This window comes from Pleurodeles waltl, chromosome 7 (genome assembly GCF_031143425.1).
Source record: "Pleurodeles waltl isolate 20211129_DDA chromosome 7, aPleWal1.hap1.20221129, whole genome shotgun sequence".
Taxonomy (NCBI): Eukaryota; Metazoa; Chordata; class Amphibia; order Caudata; family Salamandridae; genus Pleurodeles; species Pleurodeles waltl.
Window position 1 is genome coordinate 1,351,764,604 of NC_090446.1, and position 26,873 is coordinate 1,351,791,476.

At 45.4% G+C, this 26,873-nt stretch overlaps 1 protein-coding gene across 1 annotated transcript in view; it reads right to left on the reverse strand.

The window, feature by feature from the left end:
- LOC138246300 (galactoside alpha-(1,2)-fucosyltransferase 2-like) overlaps positions 1–26,873 on the reverse strand; it is a 220,250-nt gene that overhangs the window by 92,878 nt on the left and 100,499 nt on the right. The window contains exon 2 of the mRNA XM_069200774.1: positions 12,189–12,433. The gene's annotated coding sequence lies outside the window, so the exon portion shown is untranslated. The remainder of the gene's footprint in view (positions 1–12,188; positions 12,434–26,873) is intronic.

A 26,873-nucleotide genomic window follows, 5' to 3' on the forward strand; every position in this document is an offset into this window, starting at 1 on the left:
CAGTGCGACTTGTTAAAATGCAAAACACCTGCTGACAATGTACCAGATCCTAGTGAGAGCTGCCACAGAGGCTAAGAACCATAAGGGAACGGTTGCCTGGGCTCCATGTTTTCAATTAAGAGTGGGCGGAACTTGCGGAGTTTCAGCTATATAAAATCTCTGCGGGATTCAGCGGAGTTCCGCGAGTGGGTGGAATTCGGGCTTGTTGTGCTGCTCCCACTAACTTATTAGTGCCAGGAGCTTGTTCTGCACAATCAAATCAGCACAAATGGCACCATACGGCATGCCAGAAGATGCTGCTTCTTTCTGCAGCCTGAGGAGATTTTCTTCTCAAGCGGCAGCTTTCTCAATGTGAACGTTCGTGACTAGCTGCGACCAGCTGAAACCTGCTGCGACTGCCAGCATTGAGAAATCTCACCAGCAGGTGTTCTAGTGCTGGAAAACAATGGTAGAAGACCCATGTGGCAGTTGGCGGAGTTTTGCACAAACTGCGCCCTTCAAAAGGAACGCAGCGTGGGCAAAGCTCCACGAACTCAGCCGGCAGAGTGGAACTTTTCACCTGCCCCTTTTCTAAATATGAAAGACCCTCCTTGGAGCCCAAGTATTGCCATTCCTGTGGCCAAGTCAGTCCTATCAACCTCTGACTTAAATAAGAAGTAAAGGCTACCATTATTCATAGCCTGGGAGTGATTACTGGAGGACCACTTTTAGACTGCACCAGCATAAAGGGGAATGGGCCCAATGAATCACTCCTTTTTGTACCACTTACACCACCACAGCTATGTCTCTACCAATCACTTGCTGACCTCAGTTGCTAATGGTCACTGGAATAACAAAGTATGGGAGGCTGTGCACACAAAGATAGACTAGCATTACAATCTCCCCTAAGCCTGAGCTCTCTTAAGGAGTGGGACGGTTATCTGATTTCAGCCCAAGGACACAGTTCTGCTGCTTATTTTAAGATTCTGTGTCCTTTGTGGGACTGCAAACCAGTGCTGAAACTCTTCTGGGGAGCAATTACCAATGTCTTGATTACTGACAATTGAGTTATTTTGATGCACACAAAATAAAGACTGGTTAATAGAGAATCATGAATATTTTCTAGCAGTTGGTATTGCTGAAATAAGGACACGTTCTGTCAAAGATCAGAATCCATTAAACTGAATATGGCTTGATTGGCAGCACTAGCTTCTATTTTGGAACAATCTGCTCATCAGAAGACGATAACTACTCCAGAAGACTGGTGGAAGTGTGTGTGTTGTAGCCACACCTTGACTACTTGGTATTATACAAGAATATGTGATCAGAGAGCTATGCTGAACGACCTCAAGATGTACTGACCATTTCAAAAGGCAGGAGAAAGCAACACTGAGCTTGGCTAGGATACATGTGTCCAACAGGAAAATAAAAACTTTGTCTAGATCCTTGAACCTAGAAATGCCATTGAAGGAAGGGGCAGAGTAGCTGAGAATCTAGAGAAGGGCTTTCAAAGTGATGCAACATCTCTTCTGTTGATATTTGTCATTTATACAGAGACAAACTCCTAAATTTGTAACTATGAGTACCAAAAAGTGTTCCTGGTGGCCCTCTGTACCACTGTGTCATAATCCGGCGAACTAGGTGAGTCTAGAAGCTGGCTTTCTAGCAAACAATACTCTGGATTCTGGTTCTGGTAGTTTTGCTTTTTCCATTGTAGGTAAAGGCCTACAAATTCCACAGTGTCGCTGGCTGTAATCAAATTGCCAAAAGATGGTCCTCATGACATGCAGTCATTTGGTGACTAATAGCCATTATGTTGTGTTTGCAGTATGTTACTTTTTAAGAGAAGTTGGCTCCAGGTGGCTGTGCCCGATAACCAGGCCCAATGTAAGGTTTTGCCCTCCTGGAGGGACCCACCCACTGTGCCACTGTACCTACTGCACTATTAAAAGCTAATAAAAAAACGCTGAATGGTCCTTAGATCACATGCACCGCAACGCTTTTATGTCTTCAGTTTTATGACTGTTTTATCTGGGTAGGTGCTCTCTCTGTTGGCAAACCTTTATAGCACAATGGTGCGCTAGTAAATAAAGTATGTTGATTTTTATGACTTAACTCCAGGAACACTGAGTGTTATTTCAGCCCTGGGTTCTTTAGGAACAAGCTGTTGAAGAGAAACATGATGCAGAAGAATATGGACGCTTTCATTTCCCCCTATGCGCAGTGAGTCACCTGGAATGGGCATACTTGACAGACTTTAGTAATAACTCACTCCTGTCCAAGGTGCACCCAGAGATTCCTTTGCCTTTGTAATCTGTGGTAGAGCCTCGAGTTCTGCTAAATAGTCCTCAAATGCAGTATGTTCACTTGTAATGCCATTCCCTTCTTCACCGCAGTCGTTAGCATGCAACTGGTGTGACAATTTTCAAACAACCAGTCCAGTGCTTAGGCGCATATTTATCAAGTAGGAGTGGCACCCTCGTGCCACGCAAAGGGGCGCAAGGTTGACAGAAGTGGTAAGCTAGATTTATCAAACCAGGATAGGCCACCTTGCATGGCCCTGTTGGCTTGATAAGTCTGGAGTACAGCTACACAGTACAAATCGATGTGTTATTCTGCCCCATGAAATTTTTCAGGGGTGGAGCGTGGGTGTTCGCACACATCCACCCATGGATTTTGGCGCATCACCAGATTTACCATTACTGGCCAACCTGGAAATGTGTGAAAATGCCAAGCCTCACCAGATGAGGGGTACTGAGGAGAAATATCTTTACTTCTCCTCGTTTTTTCTTTTCTCTATGCATACTGTATTCTGCAGCACATTTAGAAAGAGAATAATGACTCTGAGGATTGTTTTTGTGCAGGAAGGTTCCCAGTGCTTAATTTGTAAATAAAAAGGTGCCGGTGCCCAAAGCCCTCCTCTTAAGCACGCGCTGCTGCAATTAAATCTGCGAACACGGAATACTGAGGTAGCGTAATCCCGAAGCCATCTCGGGCTTCTTCAATCCATTTACAGCCACTCCCTGCCCCTTCTGCTCACAGCTGCATCTTTTTGCTTTTTCTCTTTGTGACGCTTTTTCGTTTTTCTCTTCCTCCGTCTTTCCCAAATGTGTCTTTAGCTCTCAGCAAATGCTTGAGGCAGAAGACTAAGCGCCAGCCCTCAAAAATAAGTGATGGTGCTCAGCACTGGAAACAACAAGCACAAATTATGCACTGAAGGTTCCCCTTCCTGCACAGAAACAAATATGTCTGCAACACAGGTATCCTTGCACTACAGCACAAGGGTGCCTGCATTGGAGGTAGGCAGCCAAAAGACCACCAGGGCAAGGAAAGGACAGGAATGTACGTATAATGTGTTACATACAGCACATTCCTGCCCTTTTACGCAGCGCAGCAAGGTGACTTTCTGTGCATGAAATATTGATAAACGTGCCCCTTCATTTGTAAATGAATAACTGGCAGTGCCCAATGATTTTCTTGGCAGCCCACCATCTGTACCGCTGACATTTCCAAAAACCAAGGCTGTGTACTTCTTTTTGACCTCATGCCTTTTTTATCCACCTCCATAAGCTCCTTGCCCTTTTATCACAGTCTCGTAGGTCCCTTTTCACCCCTACATTTTCTCTTACTCACTGTTTTCCTGACTTTTTTTTCCTCCTTTTTCCCCCTCTTCTGGGTTCCCTTCTCTTGTTGTGGGCCAAGTGTAATAAAAAATACCTCCAGGTCCCCAAACATGAAAGCTGACGGGCCCTGCCTTTAACCACAGGCTCAATTTACGCAAAGGCCATCACATTGTCACTGGGGTTTGGTTGCAGGATTACCCTAAAGCACGGTCCGGTCGTACACTGCCTTTTAAGTCAATGTGATGAAAGCAAAATCCTGCCTAAGGGTGGGCTTAACCGACAACTAGTGTAATTTAAGAACAGACTGAGGGCTTCATCAGGAATGTGGTGGAGCGGGAGCGTAAAACCTTTGGCTCTCCTGCTTTATTTAGAGTCAAGAAATCACTGTATTTGCACCAGGGGAGCCTCGGCTGTCTGTGCCAGTACAAACCGTGTACCTGTGTCCCGTCTGCTGAACGTCACCCAGGTCACAGTGAAGGGTGCCCCGTCCTATTGACGACAGGGCAGCCGTAAGTGATTTTCCATGCCGGCGTCGACAATGCATGTTGGATACCGGGATGGAAAGTGCAAAATTGCCTTCACCAACATGGAGGAGACAATGCACTGCAACCCGGTAGAACTGGTTTTTGTTTAGAGAAAACAGCCTGCTCGGCAGTTTGTTGTCTCAAAACAAAAGTTTGCCGAGCAGGCGCTCCTGCAGTCCTGTGAAAGGAGGCGCTGCAGTAGTGATGCCGTGGTGGCTCCCTTCGCACCCCAGAGGTAAGGCCTCTCCCTGCCTCCCTAGCTGACCAGTGGAGCGCCCACCATGGTTCAATGACCACTCCTCCTAACACGGAATTAAAGAGTCTCAAGATCAATTTGGCCAATAGCATTACGGCTGTACTCCTTTGGGCTATCTATTCACCAGGTATCGTTACTAATAATAAAATAAAGATAATTAAAAGCTATAATAGCCATAATATTAATATCAACGTTGGCAGTAAAGCTTTTATCACAATAACAATACCAACAACAAAACAGCAATTAATAGTAATTATTATAATAAATGTAACAGCAATGTTACCAATAAAAAGTGATCCGCTCAAAAACAGATTTCTAACTTGTCAATGCAAAAAAACGTAAGTGATACTTTCTGCAGAAAAGTGAATTGATCGCACGTTACCTACCGTGCAAATAGTTTGCAGATGGAAAAAGCATTACATCACATTACGTGGCATCATACAACGTGTAAATCATCTTAAACATATTAAAACGTAATTGTCTATACTTTGAAGAACGTCACCTGCACTGTGCCGTTCTACGTTACATCGCAGAATTTGGGAATATGGTAGTCATTTTGGAGTTAAAAAAATAGACTTTCAAGTTGGCCGATCATTGCTTTTGGTCTTGCGATCTTGGCACATTTTAAAAACATCTGGCATTGGCAATGCCCTATGTGTTATCACCATTTTCTTCAAATCTTTATTAGGTTACAAAAATATAATAATCATTAATGAACAATAAAAAACAGGCTCAAAAAATATTATAACAAAAAGCATAAAACAAGTACATTCATAAAATTAATTTAAGAATAGGTATTGATCAAATGACAAATCTAATCAGTTCAATCTGGTCTAGACTCGCTGCAGCATCAAACAGCTCTAAGAAAATCTAAGACAATGGCTAATACAAAGTAATTGAGGAGTGTTGGAGTGTGACTTTTTATAATCAATATTAACATGAAAAAGTTTGTAATGTAATGTCTAATGAAACCGCATAAATGTGATACAAATGCACGCGTTTGAAATGTGCCCACGGTGTGAGGCCACCAATGTATACGATGACTAATGAAACTGACTAATAATGAATTAATGATGTATTCATGTATGAGTTTGTATTAGCACTAAGAGTTATGTATTAAGGGTTTGCTAAATTACTCACTAGGCCTTAGATAGCATGGGTCTGGGCCTAACTGCCTGGTCTCATATTAACTGTGTTTTCTAACGTGCAATGTGCTGCTTTTCCTGAAGGACAGACACAATGCTGTACTTTTTCAGAACCTAGAGATATGTGTGTAACTGTAGTAAATTCTTTCTCATGGGACCCGACTTGCTCAAGGAGACACTCTTGCCGGATGCAACAGTGTAATTTGCAACAAGTGCAAGGTCGCCTAAACCGGTATAGACAATGGAACTACTGACTGGAACGACAACCTGACATTCTACCAGTTGAAGACGTCAATCACAGGAGCCAATAAACTGCATGAGATCTGTCTTAGGTGAAAATTCTAGTAAGGTGTGCAACGGATTATTGGACAGGGATAACGATGCACCAAATATTGCCCAACGGGAAATTAGGGACTTGTCCGACAACTTTGATATAACAACGTGACACAAGGAGAAACCAGCCATTACTGTGCCGTTCTTAGCCATTTTTCTTCCTAGCCATTACGGAGCCATTACTTTGCCATCCCTTGCCTTTCTGAGAGACTTTGTCTTTTCCTTTAATCATCCTCGCCTTACCCCCTGCCTGTTACGCACTTCTCCTTCTCATGAGGGAAGAGCCTTTTGCTATACCCTGCTGAGACTTACCTGCTTATCCTGGCTGATGGCGAATCGACTGATGTCCTGAGGACGAAGACTGACACTGTATGCCGCCCCATTTGGATGGGTAACTATCTGATGATATATTGTAATTGTCTGTTTGCCTTTTCTTTCTAGGTACCAACTGCTCTTTTGACAGAGACCATAGTTAGATGTTTTCTAAATTCATGTTGCTAAATTGTTTTGCATGAAGCCTAACATGCTGATGCCAATTAGAGGTTAGTTAAGGAGTTCAGTAATATGGGGTGAAAATAGACAAAATGACTGAGGCGGCCGCTACGCGGTCAAAAGACCGCTGCCGGCATTTCAACCTTCCCGCCGGCCCAGCGGGAAGGAGGCCTGCAACACAGAAGCCGACTCCGAATGGAGCCGGCGGTGTTGCGGGCGTGCGACGGGTGCAGTTGCACCCGTCGCGCTTTTCACTGTCTGCTAAGCAGACAGTGAAAAGCTTCATGGGGCCCTGTTAGGGGGCCCCTGCACTGCCCATGCCAGTGGCCAGTGGCATGGGCAGTGCAGGGGCCCCCAGGGGCCCCAGGACACCCGTTCCCGCCAGCCTCTTCCTGGCGGTGTAAACCGCCAGCAACAGGCTGGCGGGAAGGGGGTCAGAATCCCCAGGGCAGCGCTGCTTGCAGCGCTGCTTGCAGCGCTGCCCTGGCGGATTCGCCCAGCCGGGGGAAAAACGGCGGGAAACCGCCAGCCCCGGTTTTCTGACCGCGGCTTTACCGCTGCGGTCAGAATGGGCTTGGAAGCACCCCCAGCCTGTTGGCGGTGCTTCCGTCATCCGCCAGGATCAGAATGACCCCCTGAGTCTTTGCTTTGTTGAATAATGTACTAATGACGCTCTGCTAAAAGTCTGATTCATGTTGATGTCGTGCTTTGTTCTAATGTTCATGATCTATGCCTTGATAAAGTCTTATTCGAGTTGCCATATCGTAATTTTATTGATGTGCTTACTGATATTGAGATTAATGAATATGCTAATAGATTGTAACTAACAGGGAATAAATATCCTAAATCTTACTAGATTTGTGTGGTTGTTCATGGCTGAAAGGTCTTCGTGTGTTTAATTGTTAGTAAATGTTATTGATTAGTTTGATTGATTAGTTATTGTGAATATTGATTAGGTTATTGATCTATCAATTGAGATGTTAAATAGATATCTCGTCCTGAGGAGTCTCCAATCAGGGTCAAAAGGTTCATTGGCCTAAAACGAGTTCCCTTGTAAGTAGAAGTAACAAGGTTTGGAAACATTATCAGTTCCATCTGAAGATAATTGAGTGCTGGATGCACCTGAGAAAGGTTCAACCTCTTCAATTAAAGAACCAGAAACAACTTTCTAGGGTGACTAAAATAATGGCAAAACATATCAAAGTGCATTGTGTCCTGCAGGGACCTATTGCTGCCGGCACAGTGCATCAATTAACTATCACTTACACATACCCTATGTAAAATGAAGTTCTTGATGTACTACATTGTTAGACTTGTCAGCCTTAGAGTGGTCTTCCCCCAACTTTCTGCCTTCCTCCTCCATTTTTTATGACCTCTTTTTGGCTGGTACTAGGACTCCAAGCAGTTTACCACTGCACTCCAGTGCTAAAGTGCATGTGCCCTCTCCTCTAAAATGGTTATATTGACTAATCTCTAATTGCCATTTTTAATTTACTTATAGTCCCCAGTAAAGTGGCATTACCTGTGCCATGGGCCTGTACATTAAATGCCACTAGTGGGCTTGCAGCACAGATTGTGCCACCCACTTGAGTAGCCCTTTAAACATGCCTCAGGCCTGCCATTGCAGACCCTGTGTGTGCAATTTAATCTGCCATTTTGACCTGGCAAAATAAACCTTCCTTTTTAATATATTAAACGTCACCCTTAGGGAAGGCCAATGCATAACCCAGCTGGCAGGGTGCAATGTATTTGAAAAGCAGGACACGTACTTTTAAGTTTTTACATGTCCTGGTGGTGAAAAAAAACTGATTTTAGTGACTGATCTCAGTGGACCATGCCACTTGCTACCCAGAGGCTAACCCTCTGCGGTCAATGCTGCACCCGCAGTTGCTTGAGCCCTGACTGGGATTTGTGTAGAGATTCAATTGACCTTAAAGGCATGAAAATGGGCCTACCTCAGCACATGAGGTGCAAGTGAGAAATTCTCCTTCCATGACTTTTCTTTGCCTACATGGAGTGCTCCAGAAGGGAGTGGGGTTTAGTCCCTTCAAACCCCTCTCTGGCCACCTTGTTGTTGGACCTCTGAACCTTGTGAAGGGAGTGGGGTCAAGTTCCCTGGAAACCACCTTGGGATGTGGTCAGCTACATGATGGTCATCAGGAACCAGATGCGTCACTTCTGGAAAAAGGTGAGTAATCTTGAGGTCAGTCAGGAGGTAATGAAGCTCTGGTATGGCCAGAATTCCAATCTGTTAGAGTTCCAACCTGGCTAGAAGGTATGGGTTGAAGAGTCTGTCTAGCCCAGAACTCACCAGGATCACTGGACCGACCCATCTGTGCTGAGGAAGCAGAATGAGGAGTCAACCTTCCTGGCAGATCTCAAGACCCCTAGAATCCCTTAAGGGTGTTCCATGTCAACCGCCTCAAACTACACTTTAGGTGGTCTGAAGGCAGCAAGCTCTTAGTGACAGATGAAGGGGTGGAAGAGGAGAGTGAGCCTTTCCCTGTCCTCCTGTCTGCCCAAGAGCACACTGGGTCAGCAGAGGGTGTCAACCTCTCCCCGATTCTGACCCCAGAATGGTTGCTTGGACAGTTTTCCTCTCTGTTCTCTTTCACCCCCAGACTTACACACCTGTTTATACATGACATTAATAGTGGAGACAGTCTGCCTGTTAAAACTAAGATTTATTACAGGCTGTCAAAAAAGGTGATGGTCAGAATCAAGCAGAAGGTCTCCAAAAGGCTGGTGCTAGGGGTGATTGAGTGCTCCAACAGTCCCATGTCCAGCCCTGTGGTGCTGCCACCCAAGGCTGTCTCCCTAGGCCCCACTCCAAAACTTAGGTTCTGTGTGGACTGTATAGGGGACTTAGTTCCATCACAAAGAGGGATGTACACCATACCCCCTAAGGGAAATCACCTTAATAGCCTTGAAGGAGAGTGAGGAATGGGCCAGTATTCAATTCAGAAATGTTATGTGCCAGTTGAATGTTCAGCTCTTATTCCATTGACTCTTCACCAACTTTTGAAGGTACACATGAATCTCTCAACCTCACTATCGCACTGAAGTCACTCTGGGTGAAAGCTGAGGGAGTCAAAATGCAGATGAAAGTCATGACCAAAATAAGTTTACATTGTCTGCTTTGATTTCATGTGAATATTGTGGGTTGCTAATATCTTCTAAAACGTGGAGGCCAATTCAGGGTGTTACAGAAATCTAGACTGAGCTTGTCCTTTTATCAGGGTATGAAACTTAGAGTTTATTACAGTATGATTGCCAGTTTCTCTACACAGCAAGTTATCTCTTGTTCCACAAGTCCTTCCATGTTCAGGATCCACATGTCCTTTTGACAGTGGGTTTTCATTTTGACCACTCCCTGCAGCTAGATCACTTCCAGGGTGGGGGTTTGGGTTTCGTGATCTCCACAGGATAAGGCCCTGCCAACTCCTGTGGAACATTCATGGAGGCTACCTGGGTCTTCCATGTTTTAGGGGCATAAGACAGACAGTCTCTGTAAGATATTTTCTATCTGCTGTGTGGGGCCCCTCGAGGAGCACTTGTGCCACCTGTGGTATAATAAAACTTGAGGGTTCCCCCAGGCAAAATACATGAAGGAGGGCCCCCATGCAGTGCCAGCTTAAGCGCTGATGACGCCTGGTGCATCAGTTTTTTGGAGTGCCCCCCATGACTTCCTTCTCCACTAATTCCCTCCCTACCATTCTCCAACAGTGCCCCACATCTATTCATAGCCCCTGCCTGACACTCATTTCTTTTTTTGAAGCTCTACTCACAGATCACTCACAGTTTTGTGGTCTGCATGGTACACATTCTTTGCAGCAAGCACATCATCCTTCTGTGCTTCCTTATGATGAGTCAAAACTGGCATTAGACAAAATTCGGATCTCTCACCAGCAGTAACATTAATCACTAGAGTTATATTGACATTGTTATTCTTGCCTGAAAACTGCTGGATGCATAGGCAAGTTTACGTGCTTCTAAACCCATTAGTTATTTTTATACACAGCCCCCGTACCAAAGTCACCAGTTGTACCGCCCTAAAGCCGGCCCTACCCCCATGGTCTGGACCCAGTCAGGAGTCCTAAGGCAAGGGGCCTGTGCACAGTCCTTGGGTGCCCCTTGAATCTCAGGGCCCCCCTGCACTGTGGGGGTTGCAGGCTTATTGTTACACCCCTGGTTGACACTAATCCCTAACTGTTGCTGCTACATTGTCCGGTATGGAAACCATAGGACTGACTGCCAATGCATGTTTCCTTTACTGTTCATCTGGGAGCTTGGCTACTGTATGCACAATGTTATTGGCAGGGTAAGGTTGTCTGAAGAGGTAATAAGAACATTTTGAGAGATGGATAATGAATAGACACCAATAAAGTTGTACTCGCGAAGGTGACATTTTGGTGATTGCTTCCATTACCATTTTATTTTAATATTATTTATTGGGTGCTGGGGCATGGCAGACATAAGTTAGATGCAATATTTGTTTTTTCCATCACAGTCCAAAGTTTTGTGATTGTGATCCAGAGTATCAGCTTGCAAGACAGCTATAGTTTCCTAACAATCTTGCTCTTATTTTTCATCCCACAGCAACTCACTTCTTTACAGCCAAAGGTCACCAATTCAATTAAAGGTTGGGTCAAATGATTTGATTATGTACATACTGTCCAAAGTAGATCACCTTCACATGAAAGCTGTGGGACTTACAGACATTCTTAAATGCTTGAATCAGTTTTTCATCTAAACTTTTCTTTCTGTAAACGGCTAACATAACAACTACCCAGAACACATTGCCTTACAAGAAGAGGCTTGTAAGGCTTACCTTTTCCTGGCAATTGCAGGTGGTGGGCACCAGCACTCTTTTTTTGTACCAAAGATTATTTTTCCCAGAGCATGAGTGTGCAAGGCAGAAAAGTGAAGACAAAGAAAAAGAGAAATATAAGGAAACAGTGACAAAGAGAGAAGGCATGGATGAAACAGAAGGAGAACCTGCAAGAGTGATGTAAAACATCAGTAAGTGCAGGGTGGTGGGAGAAAGAGGCATGAGGTTGAATCAACACTAGACAGCCTTGCTATTTAGCAGCCTTGCCATTCGGAAGTGCAACAGTGAACAACAAATTGATAATTTAAATGCCTAAATTATTGTCAGTCACTACTGACCACCTAGGCTGATGTCTGGTCCATCAGTTTACACCTATTATGCCACTCTTGGTAGCACCAGCTGTAGGCAAATCCGCATTGGTCATGCTCTAGTAGGAAGAGTCTACCCTAAACTGCCAGGTCAGATCCACTCTTGGTGGGACTGAAAGCAACTCCAGAGTAGTTTTGACTTATTTTGGCCTCTTGACAAAAATATTGCTTGAGTTCAGTCAAACAGTGTGCTTAGAACCAACATCTGGGCATACCTGTTTTCTTTAGGCCATCTACTGCAACACACATTCAGATATGCACTTAGGCAAACCTAGAAACACAGCACCAACAAATGGCACCTTGCCTATTCTGCTCACACTCCGTTGCCTCCATTGCCTATACAAAAGCATGAAAAGTTTAGTTAGCAAACTTCACACTTATTGAGGGTGAGTCTTGGTCTCAGTTACAACAGCACCAAAACTGATCCGTGGTGCTGATCTGTGGGGGCTAAATTTCAATTTGGCTTTGCAATGCATCCATTGGTTTCTCTTCAGGGGCATAGATTAGTGAGTAACAGTTGGGGTATGTGAGAATGAAATTTTCCAACAAGCAACAAGTAGTGCAGCCACCTACTTATAACCCACCACCACCATTGCCTATATTAAAGCTCGGTAGTAAGTTAGGCATTCAGTCCTACCTGATATGTAGGGATCAAGTATTTGCAGGCTGGACAGTTTGTTCATCCCTTGCAGTACTAGCAGTCCATCTCCACGATCACAGTCTGGTTGTGGGCTGAACAGTCAGCATTGGGCTTAGAAAAACAGTCTGGATGCTGGATGATGTTTTCCACTTTAATTCAACTCCTCAGCACACCAAAGAAGGGCAGGGAGGAACATGAGAACACACATACCACCAGTCTAGTCCTTGCAACAGCAGACCTACCTGTGGGAGGGTAACAATAACAGGTGTTTAGACAGCCCAAGTCCAGCAGGAAACCAGACTTGGGGTTTGAACAGCAAACAGACCACATCCAGCAACAGTTACAGAGAATGCTAAGTAGAGTAGTAGCAGTGTGCAAAGGCTAAAAGAGGAACAACATTACACTTGCCAAAGACCTAGCAGCGTGTAACTTTATAAGACAATAAAACTTCTGAATAATATAGGAAAGGATAACACTATGGTTAACACTAGTGCAGCTTGCTTAAGAGCAATAGGCTCTTAAAAGATGGTTGTGAAACTTTCAGTATTCCTGACCCTCCCCAAAAGTGTTACATATGAATTCGAGAATTTTGAGACAATGGTATTAAACAGTGCATTTTCAGCGTAATTTCTAAAAATGCTATGGGGGACTGATGGAGTTCATGAAATGCGTGTAGTATCTAGCTAGACCTCTACCATTCATTTCCTTTCCTACCTTCAAAAACAGATTCTCAATTATATTGAGTGACTAAGAAACTTCTTGTGACTCAGAATCTTCTTGGAATGGTCAGAGGAGAAAATAAAAAAAAAACCTAGACGCATCTTGCATTCAAAGGCACTACAAGAGGCCTGGAAAGCCCTTAAATTCCCACCAGTGTTGTCACCCAGATTATGAAGAACGTACCGGTTCATATAGCAGACAGGTTACGCTGATCTTACAGTGTGAGAAAGTAGATTAATACTTGGGGTATATGAGATTCCACAACATGTAGTAAGGTCACTATCTTGTTAGGCCCAGTAAAGGATTCGGTAATTTAAACCTAAAATCAAGCCCTAATAGCTCTGGAACAGAGCAGACCGGCTTCACTTAAGAAAATGTGTATATGATTTAGAAATACTAAGAAGGTTAAATACAACACAATACAAATCTCGCTTCAATTTATATAAATTGAAAATCATTTGCTGAACAAAATGACACCAGACCAACAAAAAAACAAAACGGGGAACCACAGATATAAATTTAGAAAGATTTAAATAAAAATAGTGCCAAAAAGCATGAGAGAGAACCATGGTACCTGGTTGTAATTGAACATTACATAGGCATGATTTAAGGCTGACTGCATGGAGTGCAGGTCAGACACAACAACGAAGTTTGACCTGGTCAGACATTTTGCCTTCTGATTTATTCTCTGAAAGTCTTCTGAGGGGCAAGGCAGCAGGCTGTGGCTGAGAATGGCTCCACTAGGCCAGATAGTTGCCACTCATGGTAACGCTGAAGCTGTAGACTTATGGCAGGAAAGCTTTGAGTTGAAGAAAATCAAAATGCAAAATCTTTGCACCCATGGAAAGTCCTTTGCTGTACAGATACTTTTGTCTCCTTTGCCTGGTAAAGATTTCTATATTTGGATACTTTTTTGGAGCTTGGATTCCTCTAACGGATAAGTCTGCGAGCTGTAGACGACCAGGGCATCATAAGGCTAGGTATCCTCTCCACGATATCTTCCTGAAACAGATTTGTTGGTGTAGGAAAGCTTAGAGCGGCGGTAACAACCTGAATCTTTGGCCCAGTGGCAACGCACTTTTGTTGGAGTGACTTACCCGATTTGTCCTGCTGAGGTTTTAGGAGGCAAAAAGTTTCTATGTCACTGTCGCGCCGCACCGCGCGGCACGAGCCGAGAGCTCGACTTCTGCCGGGTGTTCGGCTCGGGCCGCGCACCGCGTTATTAAGACGCGGCGCGCCCCCAGCCTCTCCTGCGCGTTTCGAGGCCCCAGATTTGCTTGGGGCCTCGTTCTTCCTTCTGCCTTTCACTGTCCCAGGGGTCTCTGAACCCTCTTACCTGTTTTTCTTCGTTTCTTTGTCCTTTCTTCTTTTGCAGTCTGTTGTGTGCCTTTCTTTATGTTTTTTACTCCTTCCCAGATTCCTGTGCTTTCCCAGCATTCCTTGTTCCCTATTCTCTATGGTTCCTCTACTATTCTGTTCTATGTATTGTTTCCCTATCTAAGATGGTGTCTTTTTACTTCCTGTGGGTCACTTCCTGTTTTTTGGTATATAAGGGCTGTGTTTTTCCTCTTTCCTTGCGCTGCAACACTTTCTGCTCAGTTAGTGTCTCCCTCCTGATTTCCTTGCCTTTTGGTTTTGGATTCAGCATTCTGTGTTTTCTGATTTTTGCTCCTTTTGGATTCCTGTTTGTTTGTTCTTGTTTTTCTCCAGGAGTCTTCCTGTTTGGAGGTTTTTTCCCCTTTTTAAGGGGTTTTTTCCCTCTGGCGCTACTTTCTGAAGGGCACGGTCTGTTCTTGGTGTCTCCATTGCCTACAGCACCGTGGCTACCAGAAAGAGTCGCCCCTTTTTGGGCCAAAGCCGAACATTGAAGATTCACGCCACCAGATCTGCAACTTCCAGGCGCAAGCAGCACGTGAGTCGTGACAGATTGCAGCGCCAAACCATTCCGACGTCCTCAAACACCATGGATAATACAGTGGCGGCTGCTGCAGATCCGGAGCAATCTCTGTTGACCACGATTCAGCAACAAGCCCAGGAATTGCAACAACTACGTAATGAAAATGCTGCGTTACGACAGGCTTTGGCCCTCCGCACCAGTGATGTTCCGACAATCTCCGCTTCTACCCCTTGTTTCTCTGGTGAACCAACCAAGCTTTGCGAGTTCTTGGATGCTTTAACGGTGTATTTCGCCTTCCGACCTACTCAATTCTCCCACGACAGGACCAAGGTGGGTTATCTTATCAGTGCCTTATCCGGTCCAGCCTTGGCCTGGGCAACCCCGATGGTGTCCTCCAACGACCCTGTATTGTCAGACTATTCCGCCTTTGTGAGTCGCTTCAAACAGATGTTTAGCCGTCCTGGATTGGAAGCCTCCGCTGAAGAAGCCTTGTGTGACATCCAACAAGGCTCCCAAGACGTCCTGCAATATATAACCCGTTTTCGTCAGCTGGCGGCAGAGACCACTTGGGTGGAACGTACTCTGGTAACATTATTTCGTAGAGGACTCAAAGAAGAAATAAAGGATGAACTAGTGCATTCTACCAGAGCGGAAAATCTTCGTGGCCTGATGGATCAAGCACTGTCCATCGAATATCGTCTTCAGGAACGGAGATCGGAAAAGAAAAGGAGTAGAGGGTTTGCCCAGCCAAGTAGCTCACGTGCATACCTGCAGCGTTCCGAGGAACCTCGCACTCCTGCTAGAGACATCGAAGGGGAACCCATGCAGGTGGATACTACCCGAGGTCCGCTCTCTGCTAGTGAACGGGAAAACAGACGCAAGAGAGGGTTGTGCCTGTATTGTGGGTCTGCTGGTCACATGCTCCGTACCTGTCCAGTACGTCCGTCCAGGCCTTCGGGAAACGCCACCTCCCGTCCTCTGTAAGAAGGGAGGGGACGGGATCTACAGCTATACCTTCCATCAGCTCCTTTAATGACAATACAACTGCCTTGTTCATCTTTCCTGTCCTGTTACAACTTCCTGACGGTCGTCAAGAAAAGACTATGGCATTACTAGATTGTGGTGCAAGTGGTATATACATGGACAAGACGTGGGCTGCTGCTAACCTAGTTCCTACTCAAGCTAAAGAAGTACCCGAACAGGTACACACTGTGGATGGATCTTTGATATCCTCTGGTCCTGTAGACACCACTACCCTGATGTTAAGTCTACAGGTGGGAAACCATCAAGAACACATCTCCTTCGATCTTATTACGTCCCCTAACCATACCATCATTCTTGGAATTCCGTGGCTCATCAGACATAACCCATATATAAATTGGGTTACCCGGACAGTCTCTTTGTCTTCGCAATTTTGTCATGAGAACTGTTTTACTTCCGACAAGTATTGGTCTCCGAAAAGATCCTTAGCTACTAAAGGTGCCACTGGTATGTCCATTAATACGGTCCAAGGGGTCCCAGACCACTATTTGGAATTTCAGGATGTTTTCCAAAAAACGTCAAAACCTGTGCTACCTCCACATCGAGAATATGATTGTGCAATTCCATTGGAACCCGGCACAATTGTTCCTTTTGGGAGGATGTACTCCCTCACGGAACCCGAAAAGGAAGTTCTAAAGGAGTATCTGGACGAAAATATACAGAGTGGTCTTATTGTTCCATCGTCGTCTCCGGCTGGGGCCCCTCTCTTTTTTGTGCCCAAGAAGACTAAGGATCTTCGTCCGTGCCTGGATTTTCGAGGTCTGAATAAAATTACCATTAAAGATCGTTATCCTCTGCCTCTCATCAGGGACATACTGGAAGCGATCAGAGGGGCCCAACGTTTTATTAAATTGGATTTACGAGGAGCCTACCACCTTTTACGCATAAGAGAAGGCGACGAATGGAAGACAGCATTCAGGACCCCATTTGGCCATTTTGAATATAGGGTTATGCCGTTTGGTCTTACTAACGCCCCCGCAATCTTCCAGAGATTTATGGACTCAGTGTTTTCAGACCTACTGAATCAGACAGTCGTGATCTACCTAGATGATATTCTTATTTATTCTAGAAATCCTGAACTCCATACTTCCCATGTGAAACAAGTTCTTCAAAGACTTCGTGATCATCAACTATTTTGCAAACCAGAGAAATGTGAGTTCGACATGACGGAAGTCAAATATCTGGGCTATCATTTAAGTCCCACCGGCATAGCTATGGATCAAGAAAAGGTACAAGCTATCCTAGAGTGGCCTTCTCCTTCTACCATAAAAGAAACACAATGTTTCCTAGATTTAGCAAACTTCTATCGACAATTCATTCTAGACTTTGCCAGTCAGACTAGCCACATAACTCACACCTTAAAGAAGGACAATTTAAAGAAGGGGTTTGTCTGGACTGAGGCTGCTGAAGCAGCCTTTCAAAGCTTAAAGAGAGCCTTCACCCAAGCCCCCATCTTAAGACATCCAGATACCACCAAACAATTTATAGTAGTAACTGATGCTTCTGAGAGAGCCATCGGAGCTGTCTTACTCCAACGACAAGAGGATGATGGCCTTGAACATCCTGTTTTCTATTTGTCTCATATCCTTTCCACGGCTGAACAACATTATTCCATACTTGAAAGGGAATTATTGGCTCTGAAAACAGCCTGCCTTGAGTGGAGACAGTTTCTGATGGGTTCCAAGGAACCATTTGAGGTGAGGACAGACCACCGTAATTTACAATGTTTAAGAAACTTTGTATGCCAGAATAGTCGTCAGGCCCGCTGGGCCTTTTTCTTCAGTCAGTACGATTTTTATATTACATATATTCCAGGATCCCAAAACATTCTGGCTGATGCTCTGTCTCGCCGATATCCAGAGTGTTCTCCTTCCTCATCCCAGTATCTTCTAGAACCCAGTAAGATCATTGGAGTGGCTCAGTCTTTCCTGGAAGAAGTACAACAAGAATACGCCAACCTATCGGACCATGACATAGAAGAACTAAGAAAATTATTGTACAAGAAACAAGGATATTTTTATTACCAAGACCTGATATTTCTCCCTACAAACAAGGTGCAAAAGAAAGCATTACAAATGTGCCATGATTCCCCTGTAGCTGGTCATAGAGGCATCAAAGCCACACAAGAACTACTTTCACGATTTTTCTGGTGGCCTACCTGGAAACTGGATGTGGAAAAATACGTTCAGGCCTGTCCCATATGTGCCCAAGTCAAAATACCTCACACCAGACCGGCAGGATTACTACAGCCTTTGCCTGTTCCATCGGCCCCATGGCATACTATCTCTACTGATTTTATGTGTTCACTCCCACCATCAGCAGGAAACCGGGTTATCATGGTCACAGTGGATTCTTTCACAAAGATGGCTCATTTCACTGGCCTAAAAAAGCTGCCTACTTCTCAAGAACTAAGTCAAATATTCATAGATCATGTCTTCCGTCTCCATGGACTTCCTCATACCATAATATCTGATAGAGGACCTCAGTACATCTCCCGATTTTGGAAGCATTTTTGTAAAACACTGAATATAAATAGAGCCCTGTCTTCAGGGTTCCATCCTCAGACCAACGGACAGACTGAGCGTCTGAACCAAGGACTAGAGCAATATCTTCGATGCTTTTGCAATTCTACCCAAAGTAACTGGAGCACTTACCTCTCTTTAGCCGAATTTTCCTACAATAACTCAGTCCATAGTGCCTCCAAGGTCACTCCCTTTTTCTGTTCCTATGGTTTTCATCCTACCTCTTTCCCTACTTCTCCACAATCCAACTCTCCTCTACCTGCTATTACCTATTTCTCCAAACGCCTTCTCCAACTCCATAAACTAATTCGATCTAATTTGTTACATACCAAGAGGTATATGAAGAAGGCTGCAGACAAGAGACGTACAACCAATCCAAATTATCATCTGCAAGATAAAGTCTGGCTCTCCTCCAAATTCTTGCCCTCACGTCTCTCTCAAAACAAGTTCACACCTCGTTACTATGGGCCTTTCCGTATTCTCCAGTTGGTCAATCCTGTCACTGTCCGTCTTCACTTACCCCATACATGGAAGATCCATCCGGTTTTTCATGTTTCTCAACTTAAACCTTATGTGCCTGATCCTTACTCACGTCAGTTTCCTTGTCCACCTCCTGTCCTTGTGGATGATGTTCCTGAATATGAAGTGCAGGAAATTTGTGACTCTCGTCTTTTTCATAAACGACTTCAGTATCTGATTCATTGGAAGGGTTATCCTCTCAGTGAATGTTCATGGGAAGATGCCTCTTCCGTTCACGCCCCTCTCCTGATTCAACGCTTTCACTGTTTATTCCCTCTTAAACCTGGGCCTTCGGGAGGGGGACCTACTGTCGCGCCGCACCGCGCGGCACGAGCCGAGAGCTCAACTTCTGCCGGGCGTTCGGCTCGGGCCGCGCACCGCGTTATTAAGACGCGGCGCGCCCCCAGCCTCTCCTGCGCGTTTCGAGGCCCCAGATTTGCTTGGGGCCTCGTTCTTCCTTCTGCCTTTCACTGTCCCAGGGGTCTCTGAACCCTCTTACCTGTTTTTCTTCGTTTCTTTGTCCTTTCTTCTTTTGCAGTCTGTTGTGTGCCTTTCTTTATGTTTTTTACTCCTTCCCAGATTCCTGTGCTTTCCCAGCATTCCTTGTTCCCTATTCTCTATGGTTCCTCTACTATTCTGTTCTATGTATTGTTTCCCTATCTAAGATGGTGTCCTTTTACTTCCTGTGGGTCACTTCCTGTTTTTTGGTATATAAGGGCTGTGTTTTTCCTCTTTCCTTGCGCTGCAACACTTTCTGCTCAGTTAGTGTCTCCCTCCTGATTTCCTTGCCTTTTGGTTTTGGATTCAGCATTCTGTGTTTTCTGATTTTTGCTCCTTTTGGATTCCTGTTTGTTTGTTCTTGTTTTTCTCCAGGAGTCTTCCTGTTTGGAGGTTTTTTCCCCTTTTTAAGGGGTTTTTTCCCTCTGGCGCTACTTTCTGAAGGGCACGGTCTGTTCTTGGTGTCTCCATTGCCTACAGCACCGTGGCTACCAGAAAGAGTCGCCCCTTTTTGGGCCAAAGCCGAACATTGAAGATTCACGCCACCAGATCTGCAACTTCCAGGCGCAAGCAGCACGTGAGTCGTGACAGTCACAGGTTTCTCAGCATGTTAGAAGGAGTATACTTTGGCACAGCTAAGTGCCCCGGACCTCAGGAACAGCACTTGGGGATCAAGACTCACTTCAGTAGAAGCCACCAGTGGGGCCTAGGGCAGCTCCAGTTGGAAGTATTCAGCTGGGATCTTCAGAAAAAAGGGCTCCCTATGACTTGTGGTGTCCCTGTTGTGTCACAGGAGGTCTGCGTGTTTCTTTGTCCTGGCTACAAGTGGGAGCAGGTCTAGACTTTTAGGTCTCCTCAAAGAGCTTATCAGAAGCTGCAGTCGTTCTTTCTTCCAGAGGTCCAGTAGAGATCCAATTTCAGGTACGTACAGTGTGACTCCCCATCTTCACAGGAGCAGAATGCTGCAAGTATCCCAGTGCCTCTCCCAGAACCCTATCAACCTTCAATATATTTATGTTTCTAGTGCCTAACAGTGCTCAAAGAGGGGAAATGGGATGGGGATAAAGAGAAGAGACTGCTTTTGTCTAGGTCTTCTAGTTCTGCTTGCTATTCACCACTTGCCTGCTTTTTTCTGGTCTGCTTGCTGTAGGTGTCGCTTAGAGAACTGTATCATAAATAACACTAACACCTTCACTCATCCTGTACCAAATATACTTATGCTAACATTATTTTGAATTCTTATCAACTTCTCATTCCCAATAGACAAATATATTTGCTTCTCTTCTATTACTTTAAATGAGTTAAAATGTATTCTTTCTTCTCAAACAGCCTTTCACATTACTTCATTTATAGTTGCCTTGCTTGTTCTTTAGATTGGTTTGATATTCTTAAGAAACAATTATGATGAGAACTTCCAACTGAATATTATCAACATTTTAATGTCTCTTTTTATTTTTTCCCAAGCAAGGAGACTTATATAACCAGGAGAATCTGCCTCAACCTTCTCTTGCTCCTTCTTAGATGATATCACCAAAGAACTGGTAAGTATTCTGTTGTTTTTATTTTCTCTTTCTCTCACCGTAACTTTCTCTGCAGAATAAATAGTGAAAATTAACTCAACGAAGTCAGGGCCTGATGCACTACTGAGATGTTGGGCACCACTAATCCTAACCACTAATCTAGGGGGCATATGTATACTCTGTTGGCACTGAATTTGTGACATTTTTTTGACACAAATTCAGCGCAAATGTAACTCCATATTTATATATTGATGCTAGATCTGTCTAGCGTCAAAATATTGGAGTAGGTAAGGTTACCCCTGGGAATGTTTTCCCTATTGGTTAGGGAGTGGCCAGGAGTCACTTTCACTCATAGGTCCTTCCCGCTCAGGAAACACCACCACAGCACCCACCCAGCGTACCCATACCTCTGTCGCCAGGACATATCAATCAGCAGTGTGTCCACCACTACAGGGACCCCAGGGCACACCTTGCCCCCAAGACAATCATGGACCTAGGGTCAGTGGCAGTGGGCACACGGTTTAGGGGACAGAGGCACAGGGCAACAGGGAAACTGGGAGGAGTGCTGTGCACCACGGGGAGGACAGGCCCAGGGAACTGACTCTCCAGGAGGCACTCACCGAGATCCTGGGAGCAAACCAACATTCCCAAGATACGCTGGGCCAGATCCTGGCCAACGTGCAGGAGAACAGGCGGCTGCAGGAGGGACAGTACCAGGGGATCAGGGAGGACTTGCAAGCCATTAACACCACCCTGATCTCCATTGCAGGGGTGCTGGCAGACATGGCCAACATTATGAGAGAGGCAGCCTCACAACAGCCGCCCCTGCCACTAGCCAGACATCTGAACTGCCTTCCACCTCCACTGCCACTAGTGGACAGGGGGCCCCGCCACAGGACCAACAGGCCACCAGCACCCCTTCCCCTGCAGAAGGAGAACCACCCCGCAAACGTTCCCTGCGATCCAGGCAGAAGCCAGAGACTATTGCCAAGACCCACGCCAGGAAATGAGACTCTCCTGATTGTCACTCTTGTGTCTTACTCTGTCACCCTGTCCACCTATTACCACCACTTCATCACCGACCGCTAGGGTTGCAATGAGGGCCATAATTTGTTATCCAATACAATTTTTTCATTTTGGAAAAATAAACTCAATTTGTCAAAACATTAGTTAATTATTTTCATGATACGAGTCATAGTTTTTCATCTTCAGTAAATACATGTATGATAGCTAAATGTTAACATTTTCTTATAATTGAGGCGCATCACCGCAGACCAGAGAAAAGGGAGCACCCCTGACAATAGTCTGTGATTTTCGTTTAGAGTAAAAAACTTGTTTGAACAGTTGGTTATGAAGAGTTTCTTCAGAAGCACAGTAGCTTGACAGATCTCTCAGGAATGGTTGAAGAGCATCACAGAGCCTCAAGCCCTATAGTCTTCACAAACATGGGCCCATATTTTTTGTTACATTGGTTGGCAGATTGTTACGGTGTCATAATCTCTAAGGAAAACTGTTAGAAATGGGGTTTCTGGTTGGCTAGGGTATGCACCTCAGCCAGGCAGAACTTACCCACTCTAGACAGGGCTAGGGAGTTACACGTCCAAGATAACCCCTGCTCACCCACTTGGTAGCTTGGCACGAACAGTCAGGCTTAATCTGGAGGCAATGTGTAAAGCGTTTGCACAAGACACAACACAGGTGATGCAAAATGTACACCACAAAATAAACACATCACTGAGCTATGTAAAAATAATCTGTATTGCACAAAACATAATTAGACCAACATTACACGTAATACCCTGCTACCTTAGCAGTTGTCAGAATGTTACACAAGTTACTAATACTCTGCAAGAATATGCAGTTGTCACATTAGAACACGTAAGTACTCAGGATTCTGCAACATAAGCAGTAGTCAGGAATTAGAGTAAAAAGGTATATGCACTTGTCACGAACAATTCCTAAACACCCATAAAAGGAACATTAGAGAATATGCCACAAGTCATATAAATACATATCAGCTAGACATGCCCATAAAAGGAACATTAGCACATATATGTATAACCAGTCACCAGGTAGGAAATAGTAAGCATCTACAAGTCTGTATTAGGCTCCTAGAGCCTAGATTTCCTAAGGAGTACCTGGTTTTTGTGTAGAGGAGGCACTTCCAGTGCCTAACGATGAACACGGGGGACCCCCAGCGCTCCTGTGCGCGAAATGGGGGCCTTCCTCGTGGTGGGGTCCTGCCTCGGCCTCCTCACACCCTGTCCGTGGGGTGGGGGCCGGGTGTGGCCCAGCAACAATTGCAGGATGAAAAACGGGAAGGGACCTCCCGCGAGGTCTCCCTTCCCGATGCCGGCATGTGAGAAAAGCTGCCAAAATCCAGGAGCGTCCTGCTCCTTAGGCAGAGACAGGAGAAGGGGCGCTCCCCGCGCATTCTCCGCGTCCTGCAAGCTCATTCTGGTGAGCTCGGACCCCTCCGGGGGCCCGAAGAGGCACTCGCGTGCAGCCAAAGAGGTGTGCAAGTGTTTGAAAGCTGTTCCGGGCCGTCGGGATGCTTCCAGGGAAAGAGGAGGCAGCTGGTGCCCCGGGGGCGCTCCTGGGAGCGGACCATGCCCTGGGGGCGCCGCTAGGAGCGCGCCTGCTCCAATTGATATATCTTCGCGCCCCGGGGGCACTTAGCTTAGAGCGAACCTCGCGCTAATGATAGCCCAGTAACCCGGGCTGCGGCGGTGATTCGGGGGGCGAAAATGAAGCGCGTTTCAAATTGCGGTGAAAGCGCTTTTCAGAGCGCTGGGGGCAGAGTTAAAAGCCCGGGCTGCGGCGGTCATCCTTTGTTCTGTAGTTCCAAGAGAGCACTTTTTCCAGCGCTTAGTCCAGACCCACAGGGATCCTTACAGGGGTCAGGGGCACAGCACCCTGCCCCTGGGAGCAACCAGGAGACAAAGGAGCACAGGCTGGTGGGCCCAGCTACAGGCCAGCACAGGGGTTGCAGATGGTGACAGTCCTTCTAGTGACCAGGCAGGTCACAGGTCAGCACAGCAGCAGCAGTCCAAGGTGGTTTCCTGGTGAGTCCATTCATCAGCGTTCTGTGTCCAGTTTCAAGTTCCAAGAGTGTTCAAATTGTGGGGAAAATTCCCCTGTACTTATGGTCAGTTCTTACAGTGTTTTTCAATGGTAGGGAGAGGAGGTTCCAGCCAGTTACAACTGGTTCTGGGAGTGCCCCCTCTCTCCTTTCAGTACAGGCTCCAAACATCAGTGGGGGGTTAACAACCCTATTGTGTGAGGCCAGGGCACAGTCTTTACAAATGCAGGTGTGCCCCGCCTCTCTCTTCTCTCAGCCCAGGAAGGCTTTACAATATGTAGATGCACCTCTGTGTCACCTCCACCCTCCCTGTGTTCAGGCTGTCTAAGAAGTATGCACAAAGCCCCAACTGTCAGTCTGCCCAGACGTTGATTGGAGACAAGATGCAAAACACCAAAGTTATAAGCACAGATAAATATGCACTTTCTAGAAGTGGCATTCCTGTGATAGTAATAAAAAATACACCTACACCAGTGAGCAGCATTTCTCACCACTATCACAACCATATCAAACATGCCTACGCTACCCCTCATAAATCAGACAATACCCCTTACACATAAGGCAGGGCATCTCCAATGCAATCCTATGACGAGGCAGCACTCACAGCAGTGAGACACCAAGTTAGGCTGTTTGTCACTACCAGGACAGGCAACGCAACATGGCACATGTCCTGCCTTCTACATACATGGCACCCTGCCCAAAGGGCTAGCTAGGCCCTACCTTAGGGGTGACTTACATGTAGTACAAGGGGAGTTATGGGCCTGGCAAGTAAATTTAGATGCCAGGCCCCTGTGGCAGGAAACTGTGCACACAGGCTCTGCGCTAGCAGGCCTTAGATAGGTTTGACAGGCTACTTCAGTGGGTGGCGCAAGCAGCGCTGCAGGCCCACTAGTAGCATTTAATTTACGGGCCCTGGGTATAGGGATACCACTTTACAAGGGACTTATAGGTACATTAAATATACCAATCAAGTATAATCCAATCATACCAAATTTGTAAGAGAGAGCACATGCACTTTAGCACTGGTTAGCAGTGAAAAAGTGCTCAGAGTCAAAACGAAAGCCAACAGGTCAGAAAAATAAGGAGGCAAAAAGCAAAAAGTCTGGGGAAGGGCCAGGTCCAACAAAAACATACATAAAATGACGTTAAACCTTGCAGATAACCTGGCTACTTTCTTTGGAAGGCTGTGTGCAAGTTAGAAACATAGTTGAATGTCATCCTGCATTTTATACAAGTTAGATTTCACGGCTCACTTGAAAGTGGCCCATAGTAGTTGTTTTTTTCATGTGCCCTTCATTCTGGGATGTTCACCAATTAATACTTTGACAGTGTCTGGTTTTGGTCAAGCTATTTTAGTGTTCTTTGAATAAAGCGTTCCCAGTTGGCCCGTTGCTGCTGGTGGACCTGTTGGCAACACTTGAGAACCCAATATTTGTTAAACCTGTGGTCATGGCAGAACAATTATTTTGTCTGTGGGTCTTTACGGGTTTATTGCACCTTTCTGGATAACTTCAGTGGTTTGCAAGATGGAAAAACCTAGACTCACCAAAAAGGAATCATACCTCTCTTACTCAGGACTGGCAGGTAGTCGCTAGTGTTGCATGCTCTACACTTCTAAATCTTCCCAAAATCCTACGTGTTGTTGGACATCCTCAAAGCCCACCATCAGGAAGATTTCAATACCTAGGCATGATGACCAACAAGCCGGCTGGCGGAAGGAAAACTATGGGTCATTATAAATATCTATTTGGGGGTTGAAGGTCAAAGGGGTTGTTAACTGTTGGGGAATGGTGTCCCAGATACCCTATTCAAGGTATATATAAATGATAACACTCTAAATTAACATTTGTCAACACTTAAATAGGTGTAAGGTAAGAAAGCAGTACTTAAACAATAATAAAGTGAAAAACACAAGAAAAATCCCCAACCAATTCAAAAACATAAATGCAAATTTTAAATCAAATTTAAAGGAAATAAAAGTAGAACTGGAGATATGAATTTTCGAAGTCCCAACCACGGTTATCTGGACAAGCAAAACCAGGTCAAAGTCAAAAGTTAAGGCCAACCATAATGGAGTGAGGGTTGGGTGCAGGGACAAGGTTAGTCCCAGAAGGAAGTTTACTTTCTGACTTCTAAAGTTTTATGAGAAAAAGTGGTTGTTGATGAGTTGTTGTCGGATCAAGCTGCAAGCTGTACCTGAAGCAGGACTCAATGATGCCAGATCGAGAAATAGAAGGGACATGGTGTGGTGGAAAGGCTCTGAACGAGCAAAATCAAATGTCTCTGCCCAGGAAGGCCTTGACAGCAACATGTTGCTGCTCGGTATTGAACCCAATGCAACCTTTACATTCAGACTTAAAAACGTTTCTGTAACTCCGATCTCCTTCATTGGGGCAAATCCACAAGCTGAGGCCAACTGGCGGCTCAAAGTCATCGGCTGCAGCTTTGACAGCAGTCCTAGACTCCAATGATTCTCCAGGCATAAAGTTGGCAAAAGGTTTCTAAGTCCCAGATCTTGCAATTTGGGGACAGGATGAGTACTCTCTAACACCAACCAAGGGCCCAACTTGCGGCTAAGACTCACTGTAACAGAGTACTAGCTTAACAAGGAGGACTGGGAGATTCATCTGGTCCAGTGTACTTACTCCCTATACGTAAACCTATAATAAATGTGTACACTGTTCCAAAAGAAGAATTAAAGAGGGCGAGAAAGTAAGACTGTAAAATCGGTATTGTAGGAGTGCCCTCAAGCATCACAATAGGATGCTAGGCATCATCATCGGGCTAACTCCTCGCCAGACCGGCACTGCAATGTCTGACGGGCCACCACACTCAGGTAGTGGCTCTTCAACCGGAAGATGGTTCTACAGATCAACTTAGATC